General features: G+C 35.6%; 1 protein-coding gene and 1 pseudogene across 2 annotated transcripts in view; both read right to left on the minus strand.

The window, feature by feature from the left end:
- The window catches only part of Mettl4 (methyltransferase 4, N6-adenosine), a 206,795-nt gene that overhangs the window by 53,737 nt on the left and 135,431 nt on the right, over positions 1 to 17,627 (minus strand). The gene's annotated exons all lie outside the window — the stretch shown is intronic.
- Positions 7,107 to 8,373, minus strand: LOC150049877 (vacuole membrane protein 1-like; annotated as a pseudogene).

Genomic DNA, 17,627 nt, shown 5'->3' on the forward strand with positions numbered 1-17,627 from the left:
TCAGAGAAATACAAAATAAAATTTTGAAATACCATAAACTGTCAGCATGTCAAATAACAAGTCTTTAAATCACCGTGTTTGAAAAAAATTGTACACAATAACTTCTATGGTAATCTTTTTAACGTGTACGCAGAATTGCATAAGAAACTTGTGGAATCATAGTACTCTTCAAGATAGTTGCCATCTCTGGGGAGGAAACTGGAAACCAGAAGGTTAGAAGGGCACCATATGTTAGGATTTTGAATTAGGAAAACAAGTACAAATAGCAATTCTAATCTAATATGCACACATGTAGAAAAGAAAATGATTAAGGATTCTTGTATAGTTTATTTTTTAAATCCTGTGGAGCAAGTCCAGACCAGAACTGAATACTCTTCTGCAGACAGAAATACCCCAAATCACATTTTGAAGCCGGTTCACTCAGTAGCTCCTATAGCAGCCTAAGACGACTCTTAGGCTCTTAGGCTCACACAGTACCAGTACCTTGACAGCTGGGCCTGAGGAACCACTACTGCAACCATCATCTCCTCCACGGAGGGAAACAGTATGAAGTGCCTCTACTTTACTTGTGGTTTTGACATGATACTTGGTTGGAAAAAGTGGCTTTTTCCAAAGTCTGTATTTTACTTTTAAATGACCCTGAGGCAAGACAGGAAAGTGACCTAATAGAGCATACCACACAGAGGCAGCTGTAAACCATGCTTAATTCTTTTCTATCTTATTCAATTACTCTAAAAGAACTTCTTGTAAGAAGCCACCGTTGGGTTAAAGAAAACTTGATGAGACACCAGTTCTGAACATGTAAGCTACCTGCTTCTGGGCTTTGTTCATTGAAGGCTTTCTCTACTCTCTTTATGTGTGTAATTCATGATGAATGAATGAGTCTATCAACTTCACTTGTGGAAGTTTAGTGAGGCTTGCTTGCAGATTGGTTGACATTTAAATCCTAAAGGGCTGCATGAGCCCTGTGGTCACTTGATGTATCAAATTTAAAGTTTCCTCTAATAGACCAATAGCAAACAAGAACATCTACTAAATGGGGAAACGTTAGAGATATAGCATTACAGAGCCCTAATCTGTGCACTGGGGCTGGAAATGCTTCATTCAATGTGTATTAACAGGAAGGCCTTATGTGAAGAAGACGGTCAGCTGGAAATATTATGATACTGATGGATAGTCACTGTGCCTCTTTTTACTTCTTTTTTGAGTAACAGAAGAGTGTGTTTACAACTGTTTAGCCTTCATATTAGAAGAGAAATCCCAGTAAAATGATGCACCTCTATAAATGTTACTGATAAGGAAACTTGAACTGTGTCACAGAAATCCTCACTTATTTTTGACAGGAATGCATCTTGAAACAGGTAAGTCACCATTTCTGTTCTTTAGGTTAGTAAGCAGGATGGTGTCAATTCAGTTAGCCTGTGTGACTTTTGGTGGGTGAATGGATTACCAAGGTTCAGAGAATGATACTGGCACAAGACTGCAGTGCTCACAGCATCCCTGAGACACATTATAGTACACTCAATCTACTTTCTCTTCCAAAAGAAAAAATAAACAATTATTTTTTGTTGTGATTGTATGTGATATAAAAAAACAACATTTGGGAGGTCAGAAGCTTTATATAAGATGTCAAGAATCAAATGTTAATTTCTTCTTTTTTTCTTTTCCTGTACCAGGATTTGAACAACAGGCCTTGAGCTCTTGCTCAGACTTTTTGGCTCATGGTTGGCATTGTACTACTTGAGTAATATCTCCAGTCTGGCATTTTGCTAGAATGCAGTCTCATGGATGTTTTCTGCCCTGGCTAGCTTCAAATGTCAATCCCCTGAGTCTCAGCCTCCTGAATTGCTAGGATTTTAAGTATGAACGACCAGCACCTTGATCCCACTGATCTTTTTATTGTTATTGTTTGTTTTGTTGTGCTGGCTCTGGGGCTTGAACTCAGGGCCGTAGCTCTCATTCAGCTTTTTTCTTCACGGTTGGCATTCAACCATTTCACCCATGCCTCCAGCACACCTGCTACCTATGTCTGCAAATGTGTTTTTTAAAGTTTTTTCTTTCTTTCTTTTTTAGTATAGAAAAAAAAAACAGTTCCTGCTCTCTTGTAGGAAATGGGAGTTAAAACTTCTATTGTGTCACATCTAGAATGCCTTTGATATGTCTCCTCTCATGCACACACACACACACACACACACACACACACACACACACACAAATAGGATTTACTTGCCTTTCACTTGTGCAGGGGGGGGGCGGGGGGAATTAAATAAATCAGAGAATTGAGTTGAGTAAACCATGTAATTGATAGCAAGCAATGCCTCCAGCTGTCCTGGGGGGCTCAGCACCCTACATCCCGTCCTTTCTCTCTCTCATGAAACCTCCTTTAACTAGATGGTCATCGTTTCTCCTGGTGGGTTTACCAACAGTTCTGTGTTCAGCACACAGATGATCCTATCTGCTTATCTTTTTTATCTCCAACATTTGATAAACATTACAGAAATGACTGAGACAAAGGCCTGAATATTTGGCACAAAATGCTATGACATCAAAGTACATAAAATACACACATCATAAATGAAAGTAGAAAAGACGGTTATACCATCTCAGGCTATTTTAAGACACCACTATCCATCTATGACAAATCAATTCAATAAAAAGTAAATAAGGGCATAGAACAATTGAAGTATATAACAAGGTTACATTAATATAGTCTGAACTTTGTAACCCCAGCAATAGAAAATGCTTCTATAAATCAAAAGTTCACAAGCATGGATCATGACGACTAGACCATAAGAAAAATTACAAAAACGCTCTGCTTACTCCCCAAGCACAAATCATATAGAACAAAACAAATTCCCAAAGGAAATACAAAAATATAAAAGATGAAAAAAATAGCAGAAATTTGAAAATATTCACTTGGTCCTTGGAATGTAAATTATGCTTGTCTAGCTAATGTGAAATACTGTAGCAAAGGAACATTTAAAGTTAAAGGCAAAGGTCATCACCACAAAAGCAATATAATATAAGTAAATAAAAATTATTTTTACATAAATCAAAAAACATAGCAAACAAAATTAAAAGTCAAATAGTAAGCTCTTTAAAAACAGTTTCCAGAAATATTAAAGTATCTTATTTTAAAATAAAGAGCTCTTATGAAGTTGTAAAAAAGATTCTAACATTATAATTTTAATAGAAAAACAGCACTATGCACCTCAATAATAAAGAGATAAGTGGTTATTAAATAGTTTAACCTTGCTATGAAAGAATTGCAATTTGAAATGAAACAACATTTTTATCTATTAAGTTAATGAATTATTTTGGTTTTGTTGTTGCTGTACTTCAGTGTCTTATTTCTTCAATATTGGTTTTCACTGCTAACAAGGTTACTATGGAAAATGTCCTCTCAAGTCTATTAAGACTCTGTTAATTCCACCAACTTCAATTGTAAACAATTCAGAAGGCTTTATCAAAATCCCATACTGATATTTATTCATAAAAATCATTTTCAAGCATTAGCCACTACAGAAAGGAATATAAATCCCGTAATATCCAATAATCAGGAAGCCACTGAAATTATATTTATGAAGATTTTTCATGGCATGGAAATACTTGCTTGCTATATAACAAACTACCTCAAAAAGCATGTCTTACATCACTCATAACTTGCTTCTCATAATCTTGTGTGTTAGGTTGACCTTTATATTCTGTTGCTGCATATATTTTTTGGCAAGGATTCTGGAACAACTAGAAGGGTTGAAAAAGCCTCTCTCATTCCTCTCAAAAGGATCTCCATGATTCCTTGGACTCCTTTGGAGAAGGGAGCCTAGGATCCAAGGAGAAAAACTCTTGGCATCAAAGAAGATTTCTTGAGATCTAGTCTCAAAGGTCATATCATACAGCATTACTTCTGCTGTTATGGTCAGAATAAACCCTAGGACTATTTCATGTCAAAGAAATGCAAGACCAGAAAGGACTGGCCATTCCAGTCCAACATAGTGGCAAAATATGAAAGAATATATATGTTATATATAATGTAGTTTACATATAATATATTGATATTAAAAATATAGTATATAATATAATGATATTATGTACATATATATGTATACTGCATTGTATTATATTATATAATAATAAACATTATATAATATATAACATACTATCCTATATTTTATTTATAGATATATTCCTTCTATGTTTGCATCTTATATAGAAAATATACAGTCTTCCCTCAGTATAGACAGGGGATTTCCTTCAGGAAACCTGTGATGCTCAGAAACTGATGTGGTATATATACATAACCTAGGCATAGCCTCTCATGTTCATTAAATTACCCTACATCATTTGTACTAGCTAATAGCACATTAATGCTATGTAAGTCATTATTATACTATCCTATGAACAAAGTCATTATGTGTTCAATATGTATGCAATTATTTTTTAAATATTAATAATCCAAGATTGGCTATATCCACAAATGAGGAAACCACAGATATGGAGGACTGGCTTTATTATACAGATTTATATTTTATACATGATTAAAAATACTAGAAGGAAAAATACTAACAAGGATTTTCTCTAGTCAAAGAGACATGATTATAATTTATCATTTTCATAGTGATTTTTTTCATATTTTCTCCAAGTTTTGGACTGGAACATAAATGTTATTGTAAAGACATTTTATTCCCTTTACAAACACTTAAACTAATTTCCTACAAAAAGCCATGAAGCACGAAAGGAAATTAAATTGGAAATAGAGGACAACCAACATCAAATTTAAAACTAACCACACACACACACACACACATACATACACACACACAAATTCTACTTAAAGAATAAATAGAAGGTAGTATCTAATAACATTTATATAATTCCTTTCAGATCTATAGAAAATATTTAAGTATTCAAATCACTATAATAAATGTATGGCCATATTAACAAATACATGACAGATTTTCATCTTTTATTATGTTAACAGTTCATGTTGGATTTGCTTCAGCCTCTAAAAGAAAAACAAAGGGACAACATTACTGCTGTCTGAGAGAAAACAGATATTGTAGACGCTTTGAGCCAGGGACTAAGAAAAGAAAATGTTAAAAGATGTACTACAATAAAACATGAAAATAATATAGGCTTAAAAATACAATGACTCTTATCTCTTCTGATTCTTTGATTTCATAGTTAAAGCAAGGATTTTTAAGGCAGTATACAATTTCAATGCAACACCATAAATTAATATTTCATTATTCTGATGAATTCACTTAATACAGAAATACCAAGGAAGGGCTGCATGTATTTCCCCTTATACAAGCCTTTCCAAAGACTGAAAACTGCTATTAAATACCTTGCCTAATCTCTCCAGAACTGTCAGGAAAGCCTAGTTTAATTCTTTATTTCCTGATCAATACAATAATGTCATATTATAAATTACAAACTAGGATTTCCAGTGTGCCTGGAAATACTCTTGATTTATACCAAAAAACATGTGTTTTCTAACCTCACACAGAGTGAATCCCACCTCCATCTCACAGATAAAGTCTTCACCATGTTATTCAATGCATAGCCATAGTCTGTGATGCTCCCTTTGGTCACCAAGAGGTAATGATACATACTATGATTAATCCCTCCAGAGGGTGTGCAATTCATCATAAAATTTCCTTTTTTCATATATTTTATTGTAATTAATATAAGTGTTACATTATATTCACCAGATAGAGGGTGCATTACTTCACAAACATTGATACCCTTTCTCATGTCTTGGTCCCCATTTCCCTCCTCCCACCCCCACCCCTCATCTTGTTTTCCCCCCTTCCCAATCTCACTTCAAATAACCAAATACGCATGTATACAATATATCAGATAACAAGGTGAAATACTGTGAAAATATGAGATAACCAAAGGACAGCAAAAGAGATGAGAGATAACATAGTACATTAAGGACAACAATCACTCATTATATGGCTTTTGTTTCCTTATCCTGGAGGTCCTTTCATTTAGCATCATTCTTCTGTATCTAGGGTTTGTTCTATTGTAAATTTCTGCTAGGAGAGCCCAAGGTTTCTACTGATTATGACAAATGAGGGAAACCATTGAGCCTATGTTCCTTTGAGTCTGGCTTACTTTACTTAATATGATTTTTTCTAAGTCTTTCCTTTTCCTAACAAATGGGGCAATGTCATTCTTTCTGACAGCAGCATAGAATTCCATTGTGTACAAATACCACATCTTGTTGATCCACTCATCAACTGAGGGACATCTGGGTTGGTTCCATATCTTTGCTATGGTAAACAGTGCTGCAATGAACATCGTTGTGTAGTGGATTTAGTATGTCCTTGTTTCTGAACAATTGGGTAAATGCCAAGTAGTGGAATTGCTGGGTCATAGGGGAGCTCTATGTTTAGTCTTTTGAGGAACTGCCATACTGCTTTCCATAGTGGTTGAAGAGTTTGCACTCCCACCAGCAGTGTACTAGTGATCCCTCCTGGCCACATCCCCTCCAGCATCTGTTGTTATTAGATTTCTTGATCCTGGCCATTGTAACTGGAGTGAGGTGGAATCTTAGAGTTGTTTTGATTTGCATTTCTTTTATGATAAAATGGTCTTTTTTTAAGGGAGGGAAAGGAAACTCTGGGTGGGATGGCATATTAAATTGTACCATGTTAGGCATGCAAGATTGTTATCCAGTTTATATATAATTTATATACATTTTGATGACTTCGAAAAAACAAATCACTTGAGACAAGCCTAAAAAGCTTAACATATTTAACATACTTAAGAACTTTTTGTGTGGCAAGTATTCTCCAATTGTACCAAGTGGACCTTCTGAAAGCAACAAACAGCAGGCCAGTTTTTGTTAACTTTGAGGCTGAACATCACATTCACCCTAATAAAATACAACCTGGATCAAATTGAGGGTCAATACCTTACCTTAACACATAAAGGAAAAGTATGCCAGTGCAAAATATGAACTAAACTGCTTACAGAAAAACATTTTTAAAATTGAGATAGGTTGGAAAAGAAAATTTTCCTTCCTGGTTAAAGGTCCTCCCACTGAATGGGAGAACCCATTCATCCTAAGTTTCTGCAGTTAAAACTTTCGCTGCTTATTTAGTCTTCTCCTCTGAGTTCAACCGCTGTTAGATTCGCTTGGCACAACTTTGTGCCATTGAGTTAATGATAGACAGCATAAAGTAACACACCATCACCACGACCAACTTCTCCAACATCCAAGCATCCAGTTTTCTCCCTGTGGGGTGCCCATATCCCTTTTGTGGTGAAGCTTCTGGTGCTGAGGCTCCTGGTATCCCTGGAATGGCTTCTACAGAGAAGGACTGATGCCCGGGAAAGCACCAATAAAAGCCACCATTTACTCCACTCTGTGCTTGCTGAATGTTATTATAATGAAGATTTTCTGGATATGCACTTTAATGATTGCTTTTCCAATCAGGGTTGCACCAAAGAAGGTCCAAGATGGTACAAGAAAGTGTCCACATGTTATTCCAGCCAGATCAAATACAGGATTTGGAATTAAAGCACATGCCAAAATCCCCCCCAAAATCCAACTTTTTCTACTAGATTTTGAACTGCCAGTTTAGCCTGTGAAGCAAAGTCTTGGGGAGTCTCTCCATGATCCAGCATCTCTTCAAATTCCTTATACTCCTCCTCCTCTGGTTCAGCACCTGAGAGGCAAGCTGCCCTGGCCATGAAATATGAAGGCAGCTCTCCAGTTGCTGTATCAATACCCCCCATGCAGGCCTCAATTCTAACTTTTGAGATGATACTCCACAAAGAAATGGCTCCTTCAGTGCCCTCTTCATCTGGACAAATAATCTGATTAGGATAGGGTGGCTCAGGAAAATTGACTGAATTGCATTCATAAGCAGCTACTGTAACTGAAGCTATATGTGGACCCAGATAAAGCAAAAAGGCATGCAGTCCTGTTCCAAGCTTAACAGAGGACAAAATCCCCAAGCCTATCCAGTAGGCATACAAAAGTAACTGTTTCTCTATAAGTTGCACATACTGTTGATGTGCTCCTTCAACATAATATGTAGCTATGAGCACAGCAAGCAGCAGTTGAAAAAAAAGACACCACAATGCTTTGACAATGCCATAATTTTGAGGTCCATTTCTTCAAGATAACAAGGGTTTCCAAAGAAAAATACTGTAAGGTAATGAGTGGCTGTCTCCAAGGGACAATATTTTGTCTCTCTTCTCCATCCTCCTCTTCTTTTCATGCACTGACGAGGAATCTGTAAAATTTCCATTTTGTTGTTCCTTGTTCATCCCTACCCGTCTTTGGTCACAATTCTTTCCGTTCTCTGTCATTTCATAGATCAGTAACTCTTCCCCACTCCGACTCCAGCTGCGGCTCCTCTGGATGTCAGAAGCCCCTGAGCACCCCCTCACACCCGCCGCTGGGCTCCCACTTTGAGTTATTTTTTAACAGATGATAGCAAATGTTCCTTTAGGTCTACCTAAAGACACACCACCTTTGAATCATTTACTGTGAAAGTATCTTGGACTCAAACACTTTGTTTCAATTCTGTTAAGTATCTCTGGGTAGGGAGAAGAATTTCAGCTTCTTTAAGTACTCATGAGAGCTCAAGAGAAGATTCTGAACTACCTCTAACCCTTCCCTGCTGTGTCATTGCTGCTTTCTACATGGGTTTTCTCTCCTTGGTTAAGCTGCAGTCTTTCCAACAATGTGTAACTGTCCATGGATTGAGTGTGTTGTTTTGAGAAATAAAACAGTTAAATTTGAGGATGCTTTGTTTATTTTTGTTTTAAGGTTTTAAACTTAAGCCTTTGAGAATGTTTTTAATGTTTGTGACATAATGGTTGTCCTATCTCATTGAAGTTCAAATTTATATCAACTTACTGCACTACTGGAAGAGAAATTTCACATGCATAGGTTACTATTTTGTTCAATGATTTGGCCCTACTAGTAACTAAAAATCAAACTGAAAATTAAAACTTAATGATTTTTTAAGTCCAACAAATGGAGCCCAGAACTTTAAACAGACTAGGTAAGTGCTCTGTCTCTAAGCCACAGCAGTAGCTCAATGACATATTTAAGTATTAATAAATATTCTTTGAGGTCGTATATGGCAGCAATAGTTTACTTGTAAAACTTGTAAAACTGGCCATATACCCTATTTTTAAGTAGTCATAGGATAAAGGTGAATCACTAATTTTTTAAATGTGAGAAAAAGTGAATCAAAGCCTACTAGGACAATAAGACACAAACAAACCCAGAAGCCATGTTTGTAATGTAAGATGAACCTGATTCAATGAAAGGTTAAAGCAGAGTATCATACAGAAGCCTCCTGAAGCTTAACCTCATGCTGTGTCGTGCCTTTTCATTCTCTGCTTCCTTGCTGCCACTTTCTTTTCTTCTCTCAAAAACAGACAAATAAACTTTCGTGCTCCAAATTTCAAATTTAATGAACCAAAGATATCTATTAATAAGAACCTCCTATTCCCAAATCCAAGGGATAATATACTTTCTGTGTTCAGCACTTAGAGCAGGTTATGTTTTCTCTTTAATACCTAGAGCTTTGGTTGCAGGAAAGGCTACTCTTTCCTTCAAAGAAGATACTAAATTAAGAGCACACTAGAAATGAGCTCATTTCAACATTATAAAAAGTTATTCCCACTTCCGATAATATTCTTGTTGTCTGCCATATGATTTTTATTATACTGCTTTATGTGGGTTTTCTTGCTTTCAATTTTAATACAAATCATCTTATTTCTGCAGAAGGAAAATTTTCTTACCTTTAGACTTCCTTTAAATAAAGTCTCTTTTGGAAGGCAACATTTCTGGATGTTCTTTCCTAATGAAAGGTAAACTGCTTTTATATTTGATTAATACTATCATACCTAATGTAAGTATATTTAAATGTCTTTCATCTTGAAGCACATGAGCTTTATAAGATTAGCAATGGAATGGATACAAGAACAGTATTACTTTGATATTTGAAGTTGGATAGGGAAGGGGGAAAACAAGAAATGTTTTTTGTTTGTCTTAAATTTGTTATTGTATTGTCAGGCTAATGTGTGGAAGGGTTACAGTAGTAGGTAACAGGTGCATTACTTCTCGCGCATTGATACCCCCTTCTCACGTTGAAATGTTTTCTACCATACACCATAAATGTCAAGCACTCTCCTATAGAATTCTAATTTGTAGCTAGGTGCCTGTAATCCTAGTTATTTAGAAAGGTTGAGATCTGAGGGTCGCAGTTCAAAGCCAGTCCAGGCACGAAAGTCCATGAGATTCTTATCTCTCACTGTGGCTCAAACGGTAAGAGTGGTAGCCTTGAGATGAAGACCTCAGGGACAGTGTGCAGGCCAGGCCCAGAGTACAAACCCCATGACCAACAAGGGAAAAAAAGAATTCTAATTCTTTTTTTTTAAGTCCTAAAATAATCAAGCGTTGAAATAAAAACATTTAGCAAAGGTTATGTATATCATTGTTTTGTTTCATAGTTGACTGTTACTGATAAAAGTTCCAGCTCATTTTAAATAGCGTGGTTATACTTGTTTCAGATATGGCATTTTAAATTATGAAGAAAAGCCTCTGCATATACATTTTCCTTAATATGTTTCTAGTTTTAAAACTGCTTTTAATACCAAGTAATAACTCTTCAAACAATCCTTTGATAAGCAGGGCAGTTACGAGTATATCTTACATAAATGAGAAAATAAAATCTCAGAGGACATTACCACTAGAGTCACATTTCCAGTGTAATAGGGAGGTCTTTAAAATTGAGGCTCTAGGAACTCATAGGCACAGGCAACAGATTCCTGAACAGAATCCCAGGGTCACAACAGATTGGAGAGAGACTCGATAAATGGGACTACCTAAAAATAAAAAGTTTCTGTACAGATAAAAACATAGTTGCAAAAGTAGAGAGACAGCCAACCAACTGGGAAAAGATATTCACCAACAATACATCTGACAAATGCTTAATATCCAGTATCTACAGGGAACTCAAGAAACTAATCCCCCGAAAACCCAATAAACCATTCACTAAATGGGCAAGGGAACTAAAGAGAGACCTATCAGAAGAAGAGATTAAAATGGCAGAAAAACATGAGAAAATGTTCATCATCTATGGTCATAAAGGAAATGCAAATAAAAACAACCCTAAGATACCACCTTACCCCAACAAGAATGGCCAAGATTTTGAACTCAGACAATGACAGTTGCTGGCGGGGTTGTGGAGAAAAAGGAACCCTACTGTACTGCTGGTGGGATTGCAAACTAGTTCAGCCACTCTGGAAAACAGTGTGGAGGTTCCTTAAAGGACTGAAAATAGACCTTCCCTATGATCCCGCCATACCACTTCTGGGCATCTATCCTAACAGCATGACCCAGGATATTATAAAGACACCTGCTCAGCTATGTTCATCTCTGCACTATTCACAATAGCCAGGCGATCGAAACAACCCAGATGCCCTACTGCAGAGGAATGGATACAGAAAATGTGGTATATATACACAATGGAATTCTACATAGCCAACAGACAAGATAAAGTAATGGCATTCGCAGGGAAGTGGATGAATCTAGAGCGAATCATGCTGAGTGAGACAAGTCAAGACCTAAAGAACAAAAGGCGCATGGTATCCTTAATATGCGGTTATTAAATCCAAAGTGTACAAGAGCGAGGACTCAATAACTGCATACCCAAAGCAATGGACATGGTAATGGAAATACAAACATAACTATATAGACAAAAAAACCTATGACTCTATAATCATAATGTTTTATTTCATAAATTAATGTTTCTATGACATACAAACCATTAGCCTAATTTTGATTAAGTTCTAAAGACTAAGTCCCACAGAATGTAATTAGAGATTCCCTCCTTGAACAATTGTTTGTTAAACTTGTCATTTAAAATATGATGTAAACATAAGCCATATAATTAATGATTGTTGTTCTCAAGGTACTATGTTATCTCTCATCACTTCTACTGTCCCTTGGTTATCTCATATTGTTACACTATCTCACTTTGTTACCTGATATATTGGATATATTTGTATTTGGTTATCTGAAATTGGATAGGGAACGAGGGAAAACAAGATGAGGGGTGGGGGAGGGGGGAAGGGAAATGGGGACCATGACATGTGAAAGGGTATCAATGTGTGGGAATTAAGGCACCATTTATCTGGCAAATATCATGTAACCCTTCTATTAATTACAATAAAAAATATATTTAAAAAATTGAGGCTCTAGTCCTTGCCCTTTGCTCATCAGTCCTGTTCTCTCTTTGAGTCATTTCTCCTTGCCAGCTTCCCAAGCTTGGTTTCTCAACAGAACTTGATGATGCAAGCCTTTCAGTGTAGTAGCGATCCCTCCTGGTAATGTGGGTAATTTTTCAAAAATTTATCATAAAGAGGAAGAGAGAACAATAAAGAGAAGGGGTTAAGTAAGGCTAATAGAAAAAAGTTTGCAAATAAATTTTTAAGCAGAAATGTTCTCCCTAAGTTATTCCATTGAGCTTGTTGACACATTTTTTGGGTTATCAGATTCAGTCAATATCATTCTAAATTTAATTTTGGTTGTTTTCCTAGTATTCAGATTCTTAATTATTAAGGCACTGAGGCTTCCTCATCTTACAAGACATTATTATGTAAGAGAATACCTCAGAAAAGTATAGCAGAAGGTTTACAATTTAGAACCTTGGATGAAAGATTTAAATGAACTTCTCTCTTTCCTTGTGATTAAGGAAATGTCTACAAGCTGCTGTTAGTCGTTTGTTTTTTTTTTCTCACATCAGTTAAGATAAAATTGTATCAATCTATTAAGTATTATTCTTTGGCAGCCCAAGTGTTCATATTAGAAAATTATCATTCCATTTTCATGAGTATAAAACTCAATATTAGGCAGGCCAGGAGTTTGGCCTAGTGATAAAGTGCTTGCCTAGAATGCAGGAAGACCAGGGCTCAATTCCTCAGCAGCACATACATAGAAAAAGCCAGAAGAGGTGCTGAGGCTCAAGTGGTGGAGTTCTAGCCTTGAGAAACCCCCAGGTCAATGCTCAGGTCCTGAGTTCGCGCCAAGACTTGCCAAAAAAAAAAAAAACCTCAATATTAGGATTTGATTCATGAACCTTAAATAGAATGGTAAACATGCCTCAAGTATATAAGAAGGGCATCATCCTGAATCTTATTTTTTTCCATGTGGAAAAAGATCATAAGTTATTTTGTCATTCCTTCTAAAGTTGATTTTAGAGTTCTCAGACGGATCCATCTATAGCATCTCTATTCAAAATGCTATCTCATGGATGATATTTTATAATGTCTGATAATATAGTATTGGAAGCAAAAATATTGATTTGAGCCAAATTAAACTAATGCTACTTGCTGCTCCAATTACCACAAGAAAATATTTTTTAATGCTGTAATTTTTCAGTGGGTTACATTGGATAAGTTGTACAGCATGATCCACATAAACAGAAACTATAACTCAATTTTCCAAGAATTACAACAGCATGACTGCAAAATATTGCTTCCCACTTTGGAACATGGTAACAGGTAATTGATTCAACTTTCTACAAGTTCCTAGTAATATTTTCTAACATTTGTAGCTCATCTTATTTACATAGTGCCTTTACATAAAATGTCTCATTTGATCTCCCTCAATTCTGTGAAGTAAGTAAGATCTTTCATAGATGTGAAAAGCAAAAGTTCAGAGATGTGTAATGACAGCTCATATGTACAGTTACTAAGAAATGAAACTAGATTTCAAACTCAACATCCAACTTCAAATTTCACTTCCAACATACCCCACACATCCATAGATAGATAGATAGATAGATAGATAGATAGATAGATAGATGTAGATAGATGTACTCATCTATCTATATATATAATTTCTTTTTTGCCAGTCCTGGGCTTAAGCTCAGGGCCTGAGCACTGTCCTTGGATTTTTCTCAAGGCTAGACCTCTACCATTTAAGCCTCAGCACCACTTCCGGCTTTTTTGTATGTATGTTGTACCAAGGAATCGAACCTGGGTCTTTGTGCATGCTAGGCAAGCACTTTAACCACTAGGCCAAACTCCCAGCCCTATATATATAATTTCTGTTGGCAAAATTCTTTGTACAAATTTTTAAAATATCAAAAAAAAACCGAGAACACCATAAATTCCTCAAATCAGATCAAGTTTTATATTGACCTTTTGCCTCTCACAGTCAATGCTTTGCTTTCACCAACTTGGTTTACATTATGATTCTCTGTAAAGAAATCACAAACTTGCAAGGGCATTAGCCTGACCCCCAACTGTGGGCTGCTTCAAGAGCTTCTTGACAAAGCACTTCCCTCTTTGACCTCCAGTGTCTGGGAACATGAATTGTGTCTGTTTACCTCTTGCCATGTACCTGAAACCCACTGGGCTTCAACCTCTGCTGCTTAGTTGATACTTTTAAGGAACACAGCCAGATGGTGGCCAATGAGTCTACCAGGCAACAGGCACTTCTTTTCCCTCAACATCTGACCAAGCGATTCACAAATGAAACATTATCCCCTTCTTCACCATCCTATAAATACTGCAGTATTCTTAGTAGAACAAGCCCTTCAATTTTTTTCTGGAAACAATGTTCATCAAAAAAAAACCTTCTTTTATTTTTTATTGTTGGGATAATGTATAGAGGGGTTACAGTTACATTCGTCAGGTAGTAGGTGCATTACTTCTCTCACATGGATACCCCTTTTCGTGCCTTTGTCCCCATTTCTCTGCCCCCCCATCCTCTCCAATCATCTTCTTCCCTTCCCTTCCCTTCACTCTTTCAAATAAACAAATAAATGTATATACAATGTGCCAGGTAACAAAGTCAGTTACACTAACAACATGAGATGAACCATAAGGGCAAAAAAGGAGAAGAGAAATCACATGGTACATTAAGAACAACAATCACACAAGATAAAGCTCTGGTTTCCATATCCTAGAGATCCTTTCATTTAGTCTCATCCTAAAAGACCTTATGAACATAGGTTTTGAACCACTGTGATCCTCAGATAGCAGAGTCCTAGATGTGCACTAATTATTTCAAATGAGAGAACCATTGAGCCTATGTTCCTTTGGGTCTGGCTTACTTCATTTAATATGATTTTTTCCAACTCTTTCCATTTCCTTACAAATGGGGCGATGTCATTTTCTGACAGCAGCATAAGTACTACATTGCGCTTAAGTACTACATCATGTTGACCCAATCATCTACTGAGGGTCATCTGGGTTGGTTCCATATCTTTGCTATGGTAAATAGTGCTGCAATGAATATCGTTGTGCTAGTGGCTTTGGTATGTCCTTGTTTCTGGACGATTGGGTAAATGCCAAGGAGTGGAATTGCTGGGTCATAGGGGAGCTCTATGTTTTAAAAAGACTTCTTTTTTACATTGTTTAATATATTTTGTTATTTTTATTTTGTTTGTGTGGTACAGAGGAATCAAACCCAAAGTTTCATGCGTGCTAGGCAAGCACTCTACCACTAAGCCATATTCCCAGCCCCAAAAGACTTTTGCTAGGTGAATATTTACAAATCATTACACATGTGCACATTTTTCTGTCAAGATCTTTACAAGTTTTAATTCCACCAACTTAGAGAAGTCTGCAGCTCAGTTTTCTGCTCCCACTAAGCAGTTTCTGTCAACTCCATCCACACATGCTAAGTGCACTCCTGAAGGCACTTACAGAAGTTGGCTAATGGTACTAATTATGGTGGATTGTCTAAAGAGAATACCTTCCAAAAGGAATAGAAAAATCTGAGACAGAGAATTCTGCTTTTTATATACAAACAAAAAAGTTCAGTAGAGAAGATGCTTTACAAATGCACACAAACATTAACTTTTTAAACCTTTATATGGTGTTGATAAAGGTTTGATTTTTTATTGTATTTTATTGTCAGGATAATATATAGAAGGGTTACAGTTACCTTCGTCAGGTAGTGAGTACATTATTTCTCAAACCTTGATAACCCTTCTCATATTTTTGTTCCCCATTCCTTCTCCCTCCCCCCTCTCAATCATCTTGCTTTCTCCATTCCATTTTCTATTTCGAATAAACAAATAAAGGTATAATTTTTAGATTAAATTGTAAAACTATGCTATTAAAACCATGAAAATGAGGTAAAATAATTTCCATTTTAAAACATGGGAAAGTTTAGGATTTCACACTATAAATCAAAACAAATTACTAAATTTTCAAAGAACAAAAGGACTCTAGTTTAATCAAAGAAAATGAGTTAGGAAAAAAATAAGAAAGTATGAGCCATATCACTGGAAAATGAATTAAATGGCCCCAGGTGCTACATTGAGGAAATACTTTAAAGGAATTAAGCAAAGAGTACAATGGCAGTGAGTCAGTAAACAGTATTCCCAATGGCGAATGTGCATCTATAAAAAGAAACCAATAGAAATTTTATATTTCAAATTTTATATATCCCAAATTAAATTTTCACCATGTAGGCTCAACAGCATGAGTGATACAGCTGAAAAATTACATCAGCTGACTGAAAGATCAATCATATGCCCAAAAGCTAGAGTGAAAAGAGAAGTCTGTGTCAAAATGAACAGAGTCACAGAAAATTATTGGGAATGTCCACTCTGCTGAAATATGTTCAAAAAATATGAAGAAATAAGGTAGCATGAAAATTGTTTAAGAAATTAAAGCTTCAAAAAAAGAAATTAAAGCTTCAAATTTTCCAAAGCAGACTAAAAATATTAAAGATCCAATATTCCAGTGAACTCTGGGGACAGTCAACATAAAGATACCCAAGCCCAGGCATGTCATAGCAAATGTATGGAAAAACAAACCAACGCATTCTATGCAGAGAATAATATGATTGACAGCTTATGTCTCCTCAGAAGACATGGGAGTCTGAAAGCAGTGAAACAACATTATCTTTCAAAGACCAAACTGAAACTGTTGACCAATAATTCTGTATATAGCAAAATTATCGTTAAAAACAAACAAAAAGTGTTTTTAAAAGACCTTTCTTGGTGAACAAATGCTGGGGCAAACAGTTTAAAACTTATGAAATGTTCCAAAAGAATTCCTTTAGACTGAACGAGAATGATGACTACCTGATAACTTGAATGCCAGGGACTAAAAGAACTCTGGAAATTATATACTTTGATTAGTATGAAATCAGTTTTGTTTTTCATTCCTTTGATTTCTTTAAATTGCATGACAGTGTGTGAAGACAAAATAATAACTCTATTGCAAAACATAGAATACATAGTAACAGAATGGATATGACGATCATAGTGCAGAGATAAAGGACGATTATAGAGAAGTAGTAGATAAGGGTTAACATGGTTTACAGGAATAATTTATTGTTTACTGACAGAATATTATGATCAATAAAACATGAAAAAAGAGAAAATAAGTGAAAGTATATTCTCACTTAAGGAAATATTCATAGACAGTGATCTCTCATTATTGTGTTAATTTAGATTTTTATGAAATTATTAATAAAGTTAAGTGTCTTCACATGTTTATTAGTTTTTATTTATTGAATTTTTATGAAATTATTAATGAAGTTAAGTGTCTTCACATGTTTATTAGTTTTTATTTACTGAATTTTTATGAAATTATTAATAAAGTTAAGTGTCTTCACA

Source organism: Megascapheus bottae, chromosome 19 (assembly GCF_031878675.1).
Source record: "Megascapheus bottae isolate mThoBot1 chromosome 19, mThoBot2.hap1, whole genome shotgun sequence".
Classification (NCBI taxonomy): domain Eukaryota; kingdom Metazoa; phylum Chordata; class Mammalia; order Rodentia; family Geomyidae; genus Megascapheus; species Megascapheus bottae.